Source organism: Eschscholzia californica, unplaced genomic scaffold (genome assembly GCF_041429995.1).
Source record: "Eschscholzia californica isolate CP2 unplaced genomic scaffold, dmEscCali1.0.p SCAF_1, whole genome shotgun sequence".
Lineage (NCBI taxonomy): Eukaryota > Viridiplantae > Streptophyta > Magnoliopsida > Ranunculales > Papaveraceae > Eschscholzia > Eschscholzia californica.
In genome coordinates this window covers 43956993-43970987 of record NW_028238198.1, presented here as the reverse complement: position 1 = coordinate 43970987, position 13995 = coordinate 43956993, and positions in this window count along the sequence as shown.

Below are 13995 nucleotides of genomic sequence, written 5' to 3'. Positions count from 1 at the left end.
GAGAATTTTGTTCATCTTGTCAAGAACTTCTTCTTCAAAATCATTGATCACAGAGATAGAATTAACTTCGTAGTATTACCTTCTCGAGTCAATCTTTGTTTCCACATAAGATAAATATTCATCCAAAGGAAGAAAAATATACTTGAAGACAATTTTCAATGTAGTCCAATCATCGATGAATTTTTTTCTTCCGTCAATGAGTCTTCATTGCATTGCATTGAATTGTTCATAAATTCTTTCGGACATATGTTGTTCCACGACAAAAACCTTATCTTCGACATGTACATCTTGATTTATGAACCAATCCTCCATCTGTTGAATCCAAAAATCTATATGATATTGACCGTCGAATAGAGGAATTTTGGAAACGGTATTGATTTTTTCTTGATCTTTTCGATCAACATAAAATTGAGTTGTATCTCGAATAGGATCCCAACTTAAACGTAGAAAAAATTTCCAACATTCAAGAGGAGATGTATCCATAGATATTTAATTTTTATTTTTTTTGTAAGAGAAAAAAAATCCAGAATTTTGATGGCTCTGAATACCACTTGATGTAGTCGCAGCGGAATTAAAAGAAGAACGATGTAAATAAACGAAGAACGGTAAATAACTGTAAATAAAATAAACTTTATTAAACTTCAAGGGTTTTTCTCTTCAATATGAATATCAATAACATACTGGACCTCCTTTTATAGATTACTAAACTTTCCTAGATAGACACAAACTAGGATTCATAAATATTAAAGATACTCAAACATAGAAACTTCCTAAATAATAGAAATGCTAACATAAGGTAATTTCCTAAACCTGAATTCATTATGAATCTTACTAAACTATGACTCTTTCTAAACTACTAGCTTGGGCGATTAGGCCATGGACGTGTGGGTTTGCGGGGCCGGCCCGGATGCGCTGTATCAATCGACCTCGGAAAATCTTAATTTTTTAGAACAAACAGACATAATATTTTAATTTCAAAACACATATTCAAAGACAATCAAAGTATTAGCTATCAAACCCTAAGCATGAGACATTAATGGCACTAAGTCTAAATAGGAAACATCAAAACATAAGCATAGTTAATGAGAGAAATATCATGAAATAAGTGAGAAAAATCAAAATTTCTATATAAAAGCATCTCGAAGATATTCGTTGTGAGGAAAATGGTCAAATATTCATACAAAGCTAAGGTTTCATCCTAACCCTAGATTAATTGGTTAGTTACTCATATTGAACGAGATAAAACAATAAGTATGAAGCATGAGAGAGAAATATGGAAAGTAAACTCAATTTTTCTTCTCACTGATTTTCCCTGTTGCAGCCAAACACACCCCTAGAGAAAATAGTTTTCCAGCAACACCCACTCGCCAAATGCGGTCTTCTTCTCCAACATAATTTTTCTCTCTCTTCTCTGTTGTAAAATTCTTCTAAACTCTTTCTCTCTCTCTGTTACAACTATTAGAAAAGAGAAATACAGAAAGAAAATGAAGAAGTAAACAATATCAAATTGATTCTTTATTGTTTCTCAGCTTCTCTCTCAACAATTTCCGATTTCTCTCTGTCTCTTTACTCTGTTTCTCTCTAAATCACTCTCTCTATTCTGTTTCCTCTCTCTCACAAAAAAAAATTACAGAATATGAAGAAGAAAAGATGGATAAGAACAAATTTCCTCTGTTTCTTAGCCGAGAATGGATTGATAGTGACTCTTGGTTTCTGTTTCTGTAGCCGTGAAGAGATCCTCCTTAACCCTCTGTTCTCTCTCTCTTTTATACCAAATAGAAGAGAAAATCTCCAGCCGAGCCTTGCTGTCATTTCTAATCCTCATCTATCTCTTTAGATTTTATCTCTATTATCTTTCCTTCTTGATCGAATCTCTCTCATATCTCTTTCGAACCATTCCCTCGAATTTTTGTTTCAAGAAAATACCCAGCTCATTGATTCCCCTTTCTCTTACTAGAAATCTTTCTGTCAAATAATCTTCTCAATCTCTCCCTCCTATTCTGCCCAATCTCCTCTTCATCCTTCCAAAAATATTTAGCACTCTTTCCTTTTCAAAAATCTCCTCCTTATTTGTCTCCAGCTAAACTCCTCTCTCTGGATTTTTTTCTCGTTATAACTTTGAAGAAGGCAAAAAAACAGTGAGCAATCTTTACTAGGGGTGGGAAAACGGTCCGGGAACCCGATATCCAACCCAATCCGCCCGGACCGTTTACACCCGAAACCGATTGCTACCCGAGCCGGGTATACCCGGCCCGCTGGCTCGGGCTATATGGGCCGGGACACGGACAGGAGCTCCTATCCGAGTCCCGGCCCGAAATACCCGTCCAAAACCCGTCCGTGAAGACCCGCCCGCTACAACCAGCCCGTTAGCTACCCGAAGGGTACTACCCAAACACTCTTTTCATACCATATCACCAACACAAGTTTATATGATCTGAAGGTGTGGGACTAAAGAGCTTGAGTTACTTAAAATTTTAGCTTTTACCAAGCCTTGTTTTGGGATGCAATGGAAGAGGTAGATATAACTTCCCTCTTGCTTCTTGTATCCTTATCCCAACAATATGGGACTAATAGATGAAGCTTATTTAAAGTTTTTGACTTTAAAGAAACATGTCTTCTAAAGCAAATGAGGAGGTTATATATAACCTATCTCCTTGCTTCTTTTATTTCTAACTCAAAGGTGTGGGACTAAAAGCTAAAGTTTGCTTAAAGTTTGTTTTGTGATGTTGGCCTTCTTGTGACCTTGACTAACTATGGGGCATGGTCAATATTAATTGAATATATCAAATGGTCCTAAGATCATGTTTTTTTTCCTCCTAACTTTGATGTATTTTATTTTCAACACAAAAAAAATACTTGGGTATATTTTGCTAAACAAAATTTTGTAAGACATTATAAATAGTTAATAACTTTAGTGGTCACGGTCACCATGTCTATTCCGTATTTTAATGTGCCCAACCAAAAACTTCATTAGACGACTTAATGGGTTAAATTATGGTTGAAAATGTCGATATGTGTGTTCATAAAAGAATATCTAGTGAAGAGTTATGTCTTGTTTTTCGTAGAAGGATGCAATTTAAGGAGTTAGGCAAGTTTGGGAGGAGATGCATAATTTAATAATATTCGTTATGGTTGTGATAACGAATTGCTCGCAAGAGAATATGAGGCATGACAGGAAGCTGAAAAGAAGGCAGTACTAGTAGTGAATGTAGTGTGCAGTCGGTCATAGCTTGAAACACACGGCCTTAAGGCTTTACTTTCAATTCCCCTCAATGGCAAAAATTAAAAAATTACAAAACATTCATTTTGTTTAGTGATTAATAGGTAAGAATAGTTGGGATATAGAGTGAGTTGATCTATAGGAGCAGTTCTCTTTACATATGAAGTGTAGAAATTAGAATCCACACATGCATACTATCTAGACTTTGACCCATTTGTAATCTTTTTCTATTCTCTTTGTTCTTGTTGTGTGGTTTGTCTTCTCAACAAAAATTATTCGAGATATGTAATGGGTCTAATACTCCAGTCGAGTGTTCGGATGTTCCTGGTTGGAGATTTTTTTAGAAATAGAGAATTCCTAATGTTTTGAAGTTACTAGACATTTTGCTAAAGGAAGTTAAGTATTTCATAGCCTTTAAATAGGTTTAATTACTTAATAGGACACTTAGATCCTGTTTGGTTAATCATAGAGGGTTGCTTGATCACGATTGTATGATCTTAATTGAATTCGAATCATATGTATTGTCGATGGCGATTCTTAATTTTCCAATCGAGAAAGTAATTGAACCCTTACGAGGAAATGAATATCGATTCGAAGAAGGATCTGTCTTGGCTTTAAAAAAGAAACATTTAATGAGGAGAAGATCAATTAATAGAAAAATATCAATCAATAGAAAGTGAAGGTAAAATGAGTGTAGAAAATGTAAAGAACTTAGTAGAATTTGAAGATTTAGGGGATTCTGTTTTGCTAGTAACATTTGAAATTACTTAGGAAGAACTTTTAAGTAAATCTCAAGACAGTGCTAGTAACGTTTCTTGGTGATTCTAAAGATAAAGAACAGCTAGGGGATTCTGTTTTGCACTTTTGCTCCTCTTTTGATTCATTTGACTTGTAAAGGTGTTGTTTATGAAATGCAAAGGAAGAGGTTACATGTTCTTCCCTCGGTTGCTTCATCTTCAACACTATCAATATGGTACAACTGAGTTAATGAAAGCCTTGTATTGAAAACCAAGAGATTATATAACTTAATCAATTGTTTCATTTCGTTATTATGTGGTACTAAAGAATTGCAAGGGTGTTAAATTCTGAAATGCAAGCTTTGTTTTTTAAAGCAAAGTTTGCTTTCTTTATCTTCAACACCATCAATTTGGCACTAAAGAGTTAGTGAAAATTAAAATCTAAGTAAGTAGGAGTAACATTCTACATAGTCCCACATCATTGGGTGAAAAGAAAAAGAGAGGTTAGAGAATGGTTATTTATACCATCCTTAGTCAAACCCACTAATCGTACATGCATTTAATTTACAAGTTAAAACTTGGTAATTTCTAAGGTAAAACTTGTTAATAAAGAGTCAATATTAATATTTTAATCGAAATCTTTTATAAATAATCCGAACCCGTCCGGCCCGTGACCGCCGTGGCCCGATTGGGCTTGCGGGCACGGGTGGGCTGCGGGCATGAGATTGGGGTTAAATGTCCGGCCCGATCCGCCCGACGTTTAATGGTGGGCTACAACTTCTGTTACCCGATCCGCCCGAGCCCGTAAGAAAGAAGCCCGTGGTCGCCCGAACCCGCCCGAATCCCACCCCTAATCTTTACTAATACTTTATTTCCTTTTGAAAAGGTTAAATAAGGATTACCACTACTTTGGCCAATACCGGGTAACTGCTGAAAAGGGGAATGACTTTGCTGTAACGGTAGTATATCAAGAAGAGATGCAGAGGCCGTTCAACCGTTGATCTGAGTGCGCTGGCACATGTACCACTTCAGATTCGCGCGGGTACACTGGGGATCAGATGTGTGATACACCAAATCGACCCTTGAAAAACCCCAGCGTCCTCATTCCTTGCCCGAACGTGTCCCATTTGCAAATCGTTACCGTCCACCTGACTCTTTGTGCATTCGCCATGTGTCTCTCGCTGATTTGATGTATGCTGACCTAAAGTCAATTGATTTTGACCCAATCTTTGACCTTGTCTAACTTTCACGTCCGGGATCCGATTTGACCTTTGTTTTCTCCCAATGGCTCGTCTTGGACTCTACTTTTGACCCGATCATCAATATTGGGCAACATACAAGAATATCATAACCTCCAAATGACCAAAGTGCCCTCAAGTGTGTCTTTATCCAGATTTTATCCGTTTACCGCGTTCAATTCCGTAAAAGACTCCTGGACAAAAGAATCATACAATTCATCACAGTAACCGCTCAAATTGGACTAATTGACCCGAGTTAAGATATTCAGATGGGACATTTTCATGTCTCATCACGAGGATTCCCCAATTGTTCTTTCTAGAAACAAGGCTGATGTGAAGAACAAGCAAGTAAAGGCAAAATCTCCAGTACTATATAAGAGATATCTGCAAAGTGTAATTATAAGTTCGAGAAGCTTTACTTGTATCTAGCCAGAAAGCTTGCAGTTTACTGTTAAAAATGACTACTTTTATTTGATGATGCTCATATTTTTTTGGTAATCTTTCTTCATACTTTTGTTTTTTTTCATGTGTTGTATACTTACAACTTGTCACATTTTACAGTGATTTCGACCTACACTTTGTCGAATCACCGGCCTTTGCTCCTCCTGCAGTTAAAAATGACATGGCAGCACAAGAGAAGTAAGTTTTTTCTACTTCTTCATGTTCTTTGCATTGCCTAAACTGTCCGTCCTTTTGTTTTGTTTTTCTTCCACGATACTCTGTTAAAATGGTACTTTGAAGAACCTCAGGTGAATATTTGACTCTGAAACTGGAACCCTAGGACACAGATGATAACGATCCAAGCTTGACATTTTTTTTGTTTTTGGTTTTGTGCTAGCTTTCTACAATTTAAGCCAGCATATTATATACCTCAGCTTATTTCTATAGCAGATTTCAATACTAGGTAGTTGGGCTTAGGGTTTGGTACCCACGGATGACTGAGCGATCTTTAGTGAAAATGATGTCACATCTATCTAAATACAGGATATATATGTGCTTGGACTGAGGCACTGCCTAGGCCCACTAACCTAGCTTGACAATATACAAAGTCTTCCTTAGCATAAGCTTGCCTAGGCCTACCAATGTTTCTCCTCTTAAATGCCAAAAAGCACTTGAACATGCCAACACGTAAGATGCATTTTTATGTTACGAAACCTCAAGTCTGAAAGATCTTCCTTGACAATGTGGGACTGATTGCTTCAATTGCCTATCCTCGAGCCCTAAAGTCTCGTTAGAGTAGCTTCCATTGCTTTATTCAAGTATTTTGTTCGCAAAATTGGTCTTATAATTTAGTCCCTAATTGGAAAGGTCAAAAGGAGCGAAAGTGAAGGTCGAAATACCGAGCTCGCTTGACATTCTGAAAATCAGAGAAGAAACTATTAACCAGTCAAATAGATATGAAAATTGGTTTAAAATTTGCCATTTCAATAGTTTACAGATATGGGGTAAGATCAACGTACAAGTCTTCCTCGCACTTTGTAGAAGTTAGTTCACATCAAAATAGTATTCATCTACTATGATGGTTTGAAATTTTTCTTAGTTTTTGTTTTGTTCGTGTTTAATCAAGAACAAGTTATGGAAGTTCCATATATTTATTTATGTTCTTTCACCGTAAAAATCTGTAGGCAATTCCATAGATAGGAATGCTATTATTTTCTTATGAAGATTTAGTCTACTGAGGGTTGCTTCTATTTACTGTTTTACAACATATGGACCGGTGATCTAGCATTCTCCTATGAAGGTTTCCTATTAGATTTTCATTTCTTTATCGTGATGGTGGGATCAAATACATTGTTATAACTTGTGGCTTAATAATCAGGTTGTTTCTTGGGTTATTTCCCTAATGGCCCCCTACTTTGTGACCAGCTTCCCGCCTGGCCCCCTACTTTACGAGAAATACCCATATGGCCCCCTTCCGTTATAACACCGTTACTCTCTCTCTTCACAATCTTTTCTCTCTCCTCCAGCATGTTTTCTCTCTCTGCCACCTCGCTAAAACAAGCCACATCATCGTCTTCACCGACGAGTCGCCGGCCGGCGACCTTCAAACTTTTTTTTTTTTTCTCTCTCTTCTCTCTCTCTCTAAAAAAAAAAAAAAAATTTTTTTTTTTTCTCTCTCTACTCTCTCTCTCTAAACTCCGGCGAAGGGGGTTTCCCTTCGCCGGAGTAGGTCGAAATCGACCTTGAACAGATCTGTTCAAGGTCAGTTCGTGACCTTGAACAGCTCTGTTCAAGGTCATTTCGCGACCTTGAACAGATCTGTTCAAGGTCATTTCGCGACCTTGAACAGATCTGTTCAAGGTCACGAACTGACCTTGAACAATCTGTTCAAGGTCGACTCCGGTGAAGGGAAACCCCCTTCGCCGGAGTTTAGAGAGAGAGAGTAGAGAGAGAAAAAAAAAATATATATTTTTTTTTTAGAGAGAGAGAGAAGAGAGAGAAAAAAAAAAAAGTTTGAAGGTCGCCGGCCGGAATTTGGCCGGCCGGCGACCCGTCGGTGAAGACGATGATGTGGCTTGTTTTAGCGAGGTGGCAGAGAGAGAAAACATGCTGGAGGAGAGAGAAAAGATTGTGAAGAGAGAGAGCAACGGTGTTATAACGGAAGGGGGCCATATGGGTATTTCTCGTAAAGTAGGGGGCCAGGCAGGAAGCTGGTCACAAAGTAGGGGGCCATTAGGGAAATAACCCTTGTTTCTTTTGGTAAATGAAGAAAGGAGAAGGAAGCCAGTTAGCTTGTGGACGCATGGTCAGCCAGGACATCTGTTATTAACTTGGTGGTTGTGAAGAAGGTTGTAAATGATTTCCCAGATATAATTGATACAGAGAATCTGAGGACGAGAGGTCCGAAAATATCGAAAATCATATAACTCTTCAACCTTTCCAAGGAAGACGATACCAGACAGTATGTCAACAAATACAATAGAAACATCCAACCCAAAAAAGGTGAGGTTTTTGTTGGTCTAAAAGTATTACTCTTTTGTCTTGATTCACTAATCCATAGTAGGAGTCGAATATTATATTTGTGTTTGGCAAGGAATAAGCTAAGTAAAGCTCCCAAAATTCATAAGTTGATTACTTATCAACTCTACAAAGAGAGCGAGCAAGAATTGAGGGGAACGATAAAAGGATCGTGAAGGCGGAGTCTGAATTACCAGAATACTAGAAGCTTTTGACTTGGAGGTTGGTAGAACAAAGAGAACGCCAAAGTGAAGGCTTATGAAAGAAGAGAGCTAGACCGTCACTTGCTTCAAGGCCATGTATTGCAGCATATATGCTTACCTTAAAGTTTAAAAGTTTCTTAAGCCAACTCCTTGGTTCGAATTGGTATTTCATATGTTTTGAGGTAAGGTAACTACTAATTTCTTTTGAAGTTGATACTAATTACACATTATTTTGATGAAGTTTTGATAATTTGAAGTTTTTACCTCCATAATTTTGATTCCCATTGTTTGTTTTGCCATGGTACTAAATGTCAATTTTATTCTACACTTTTGTGACACCGTAGTGATGATAATGCTATACATTTGCCTTATTTCATTTTGATCAAGCCTTAAACAATTTATTTGGTTATACTCTCAGATTCGTGAATTCAACAAAGTACGACATCCAAGGCAGATAACAAAGAAGTTCTAAAAATCCTTTTTTGAATTAATTGTTGGCAGATGTCACTTTGCATCAGATGACTCAATTTCAATTTTAAGATCCTTCCCTCTTTGTTACTTTTCATTCGGTATTAATATACAGAAATTTAGTAATTTTTGTGTCTCTACATTCCCATTTAAATTGTGTAAATGTTGTTCTCATTATATATTGCAACATTTTTCAAATAGATGAGTGTTTAAAAAAAATTGGTTGGAAAATGTAGTTTTCTTTTCTTTGAACGGGCTAATAATATGATACAACTTCATTTTAATGTGTTATATTACATGTCTGGCACCAGATTTCTCTATTAATTGTTTTAATTTTATCTTACTGATTACAAAATGTATTTTTTGGTGGTAGTAATTTTAATTATATGTGGTAGTATGGGCGGAGATAAAATAAAAAAATAACAATTATCTTCTCTAATTTATTAGAAAATATAGGTCATTTTCAAAATAAAGTCATTTGAGCTTTCTTTTGAAATAAGTTTACAAGTGTTTGTTGTTTTTGTTTAGCAAATCTCCAAATGCCTCAAAAGAATCTTTTTGCCAGAAGCACATACTATACTAAATCTCCGTGCTGAAGGCACAGGTTATACCTCGTACTTATATATAACATATTTTTTGAGTTGCTCACATTAAATTAAAGTAATTTTCAATTTTCTCTAGCATTTGGTAGATTTTAACAACATCATAATATGTAACATGTGTTATTACTTGGTTAGACTAGGTGAACAAAAGTTAGATTAAAATAATTGAGATTATTCTTCGGTAATTAAGAGATTTAGGGTTTCCCTTTGAAGTTATCGTATCTTGGATATTTAGGAGGTCTTCTGTTTCAGGATCCTCGATAGATATCTTTCCGAGTTGATAGATCCTTTAGGAGATGTTTCCTCCTTCGAGACTCTTGAAACCCATGTGAGGCAAATACTTAAGATCCTCGCCAACTGAGGTCTCTGATTGGATTCTGGATTAAGTCGGTAAGTTTGAGGCACGCTTCTACGTTTCCATGTTCCGCGCTTAAGGTATGGGCCTTGCTTACATGGACCTCCCTATTCTTCTCACGAACCCTAAGGCGGACCTAGTTGTATTTCAGTCAGGGTAGGTTTTAAGGTGCCTAGGATAATTGATGCAGGGGCACCCGGCGTGGAGACTATTTCCATGACCGGACCCGGTCATGGACCAACCGGCCAGAGAGAGTAGAATTAGGAAGTCCTTATTTTAGTATGATTATTAATTAATTTGGGTTTAGGAATTATGCTATTTTAATATTTCCAATAATTGGAAAGGTTCATATTTGAGTCCAAGTTATTTAGGCAGTTGCAGTATTTAATTATTTAGAAAGTCTAATTCAAGTCTATCTAGGAAAGTCCAGAATCCTATAAAAGGATATCTAGTTTGTCTATTATTCTCAGATTGAGAGAAAACCCCCATTGAAGTTTTTAATAAAGTTAAGTATTTAGAGTTATTTGATCTTTATTTTCATTGTTCTTATTTAATTATTCGTATCTTTTAATTCCGCTGCGTTTCTACATCAAGTGGTATCTAGAGCCATAATTTTTTTTTTTTTTTCTTCATCACTTTTATCATCATGGTTAATACTACTATCTCTACTACACCAACTAAGGAGAAAACACCAACTTTCTCTTCTGAATGGGACAACATTAAAGAAGGGCTATCTGCAGGAAGAAAATTGGAAGAAGGGTTCAATGAGTACAAGAAGGAAACAACAGAAAAATTCGACAAAATCGATAAAAGATTCGATCAACTCAATGACTCAATCACCATCATCTCCAAACAACTAGAAGGTATGTGTAAAAACCAAACTCCACCTCCCACCACTACCACACATCAACAACCATCTCAACTACCGGGCACCACCAACACCACTCGATTTCCTCCTCTCGGTTTCTCTCCCGAGCCCACGACACCACTCTTCGGCCACACCATTAGCCACCCTCCACCGGTTATCACACCACCCTTCATCACCTCCTATTCACCAAACACACCTTTTCAAACACCTACCTACCCCCCCTATACCCACACGTCAACACCACCATCATTCTCCTTCCCCGAGCCGACTACAACACCACTCCGACCACCACCCGAGAGCCACTTCTCGGCCGACCACAACTCCCTCACCAACCCACAAACCAACAACCGAAACATCACCAACCAAACCCAACCAATTGGCCCTTTAGGAACCATTACAACCTATCAAGACCCACGTCCCCTTTACCCGTATACCCGATATCCTTCATTCACTACCAACCCAATCGAAACCCACTCACCATACCATCAACATCACAACCACCCAAACCCTCATACCGAAATACGATCCACCACCACGACTATTGATCCGGTTACACCACCTCCACAACACCGTCGTCCACATGAAACCGAACCAAACTTCAACCTCCCTCTCCAACCCGACAACACCACAAACCCACGTCACCAAGCCCACCCGTTCAACCGAACCCGAGACCACATCTCCACCCATTCACAAAACCGTGACCTTACTACTCCTATCACCCGTCCAACCAACATACCACAACGACAACCATTGGGAGTCCAATGCATCCAAACCGAACGTGATCATTACACTCCACCCACCGACACCGAATCTCCGAATCCTAGTTCATCATACCGTATTCGAATGGAAGTACCTTCGTATGATGGTTCGATAAATATTGAAGATTTCTTGGATTACGTCTCTAGACTTGAGATTTTTTTTGATGTTATGCAAGTTGAAGGCCCTGAACAGGTACGTTGTGTAACTGGTTATTTATCTAAAACTGCTCTTACTTGGTGGAAACAGGAATCTGAGAATCGTCGTTTATTACACCTTCCTCCTATTTCTTCATGGTTAGAATTGAAACCATTAATGTTCTCCCGTTTCCTCCCTCCGGATTATGAGAACCAACTATGTGTTGATTATTTACGTTGCCGCCAAGGAAGACGTTCCGTTGAGGAATATGCTTCGGAATTCCAAAGACTAATTACAAGACTTAATCTCCCAGATTCAGAGTCAATGAAAGTAGAAAAATTCAAGGACGGACTTCGTAATGATATTAAAGATTTGGTTAATTTGAGAGTTTTTAATTCGGTTTCTGAATGCATTAGTGTAGCTCGGTCTTTTGAATCAGATTCACGTTCAATTTTTCGAGGACATAGTACGAGAAGTCAAACAGTCAGAACTCTACCAGATGAATTAGATCAATCAAAGCAGGCGGAGGACGGTACTAAATCACTAACAGAAAATCCTTATAAAAAACCTCCACCAGTTAAGTGTTATCGTTGTTTTGAAACAGGCCACTATTCTAACGCTTGCCCCTCTCGCGGTAAAGCTAATTTGGTAGAAAAGAAAGCTGATTCGGATACAGATGATGATCAATTGGAACGAATTAATACTATTCCCGACAACGGTGATCGGATTATGTTACTCACTCGACGAGTTCTTTTCACACCTTTCAAGAGGAATTTATCTCAACGAAAGAATTTGTTCGTTACACGGGGAACAGTACTGAATAAAGTTTGTACTATTGTGATTGACAATGGTTGTGTAGAGAATTTAATTTGTACAAAACTGGTCAAATTCTTGGGTATTCCTACAATGATGAAATCAAACCCATATAAAATCGCTTGGATTCAGTCAGGAACTACTACACGGGTTGATCACATGTGTACTATTATTCTTTCTATTGGTTCTTCTTATGTGTCTACAGTTAATTGTGATGTCACCGATATGGATTTATGCCACATCATATTAGGACGACCATGGCAATATGATGTTGATGCCACTTACCGTGGTCGTTTGAATGTTTATGAATTTCCGTGGAAGAAGAAGATTGTGACGTTATTGCCAATTGAAGATGGATCGGAAGAACTACATTCTCTTCACAAACGGTTCGGGACGAACCTCTTGAGGGAAGGGGATGCTGATGCAGGGGCACCCGGCGTGGAGACTATTTCCATGACCGGACCCGGTCATGGACCAACCGGCCAGAGAGAGTAGAATTAGGAAGTCCTTATTTTAGTATGATTATTAATTAATTTGGGTTTAGGAATGAGTCCATGGGTATATAGACCAAAATTAATTTGATAATAGGTCTATAGACCATTCTTCTTAGATTATGGATTTTTGGTCCTTTTACAAGAAGGGTATAAAGTATGGCTAATTTATTGGGTAATACCAAATGTATCCCAAATAAAAAAACCCCGGATTTTTTGAATTTACGAGGGTTTTAGGAAACTTTCCCAAAACCCGTGGGCGTGATTTGTGGGGGATCTTTATTCAGCCGAAACAGATTGGATACCAATCTTCATAAAGACACTTTCTCTCTCTAAACCTACTTCATTTGGGATTTCAATCGATTTAATGTACCTTGATTTTAGGATAAATTTAGGAAAAAGCGGTTAGATTCTCACGAAAATTTCTCTCTCTTCTATAATCTGTTTAGAAACAAAATCTAAACTTTCCCAAATCAATTTTCTCTCTCTTCTTTACAGATTTAATATGGAGATTTATTAGCCAAAAATATGGAGATTTATTAGAAAAAAAAAGATAGAAACAAATCATAATTTTTCTCTCCTCTAAACAGATTTGGAAATCAAATTTTCTCTTTCCTATTATCTGAATCAATCTAGGATCAATTTAGCGTGATTTGGGGGTTAATATACAAAACATATATATTACTTTCTCTCACTTAACTTTCAGTTTTGGAAATAGTATATTTTTCTGGGAACATTAAAGCAGCATTTGTTTTCGTTTTTACTCATACATAAATACAAATCGAATACAAATTATGAAACAAATACGTAAATTATGTATTATTTATGACGAATAAACCATCATTAGTCAAGTATACAACGTAATTTATCAAATGTATTTGGGTCTTGTTCAGTAAATTACACATACTTTCTATTACATAACACATAATTTCTTTTACATTACACATCGTTTACATTCTGTTACCAAAAAATCGTTTACACTATATTGTCGAAGAGCATATGTAGTCTTGAGCAGGACAAACAACATTTACACTATATTGTCGAAGAGCATATCCAAATGATTTTTCACCACCAGGAAACAAATGACCAACTTCAGTAGCAAATTCCATAAGTTACAACAAAACTGCAAAAATAAAACATATACATTT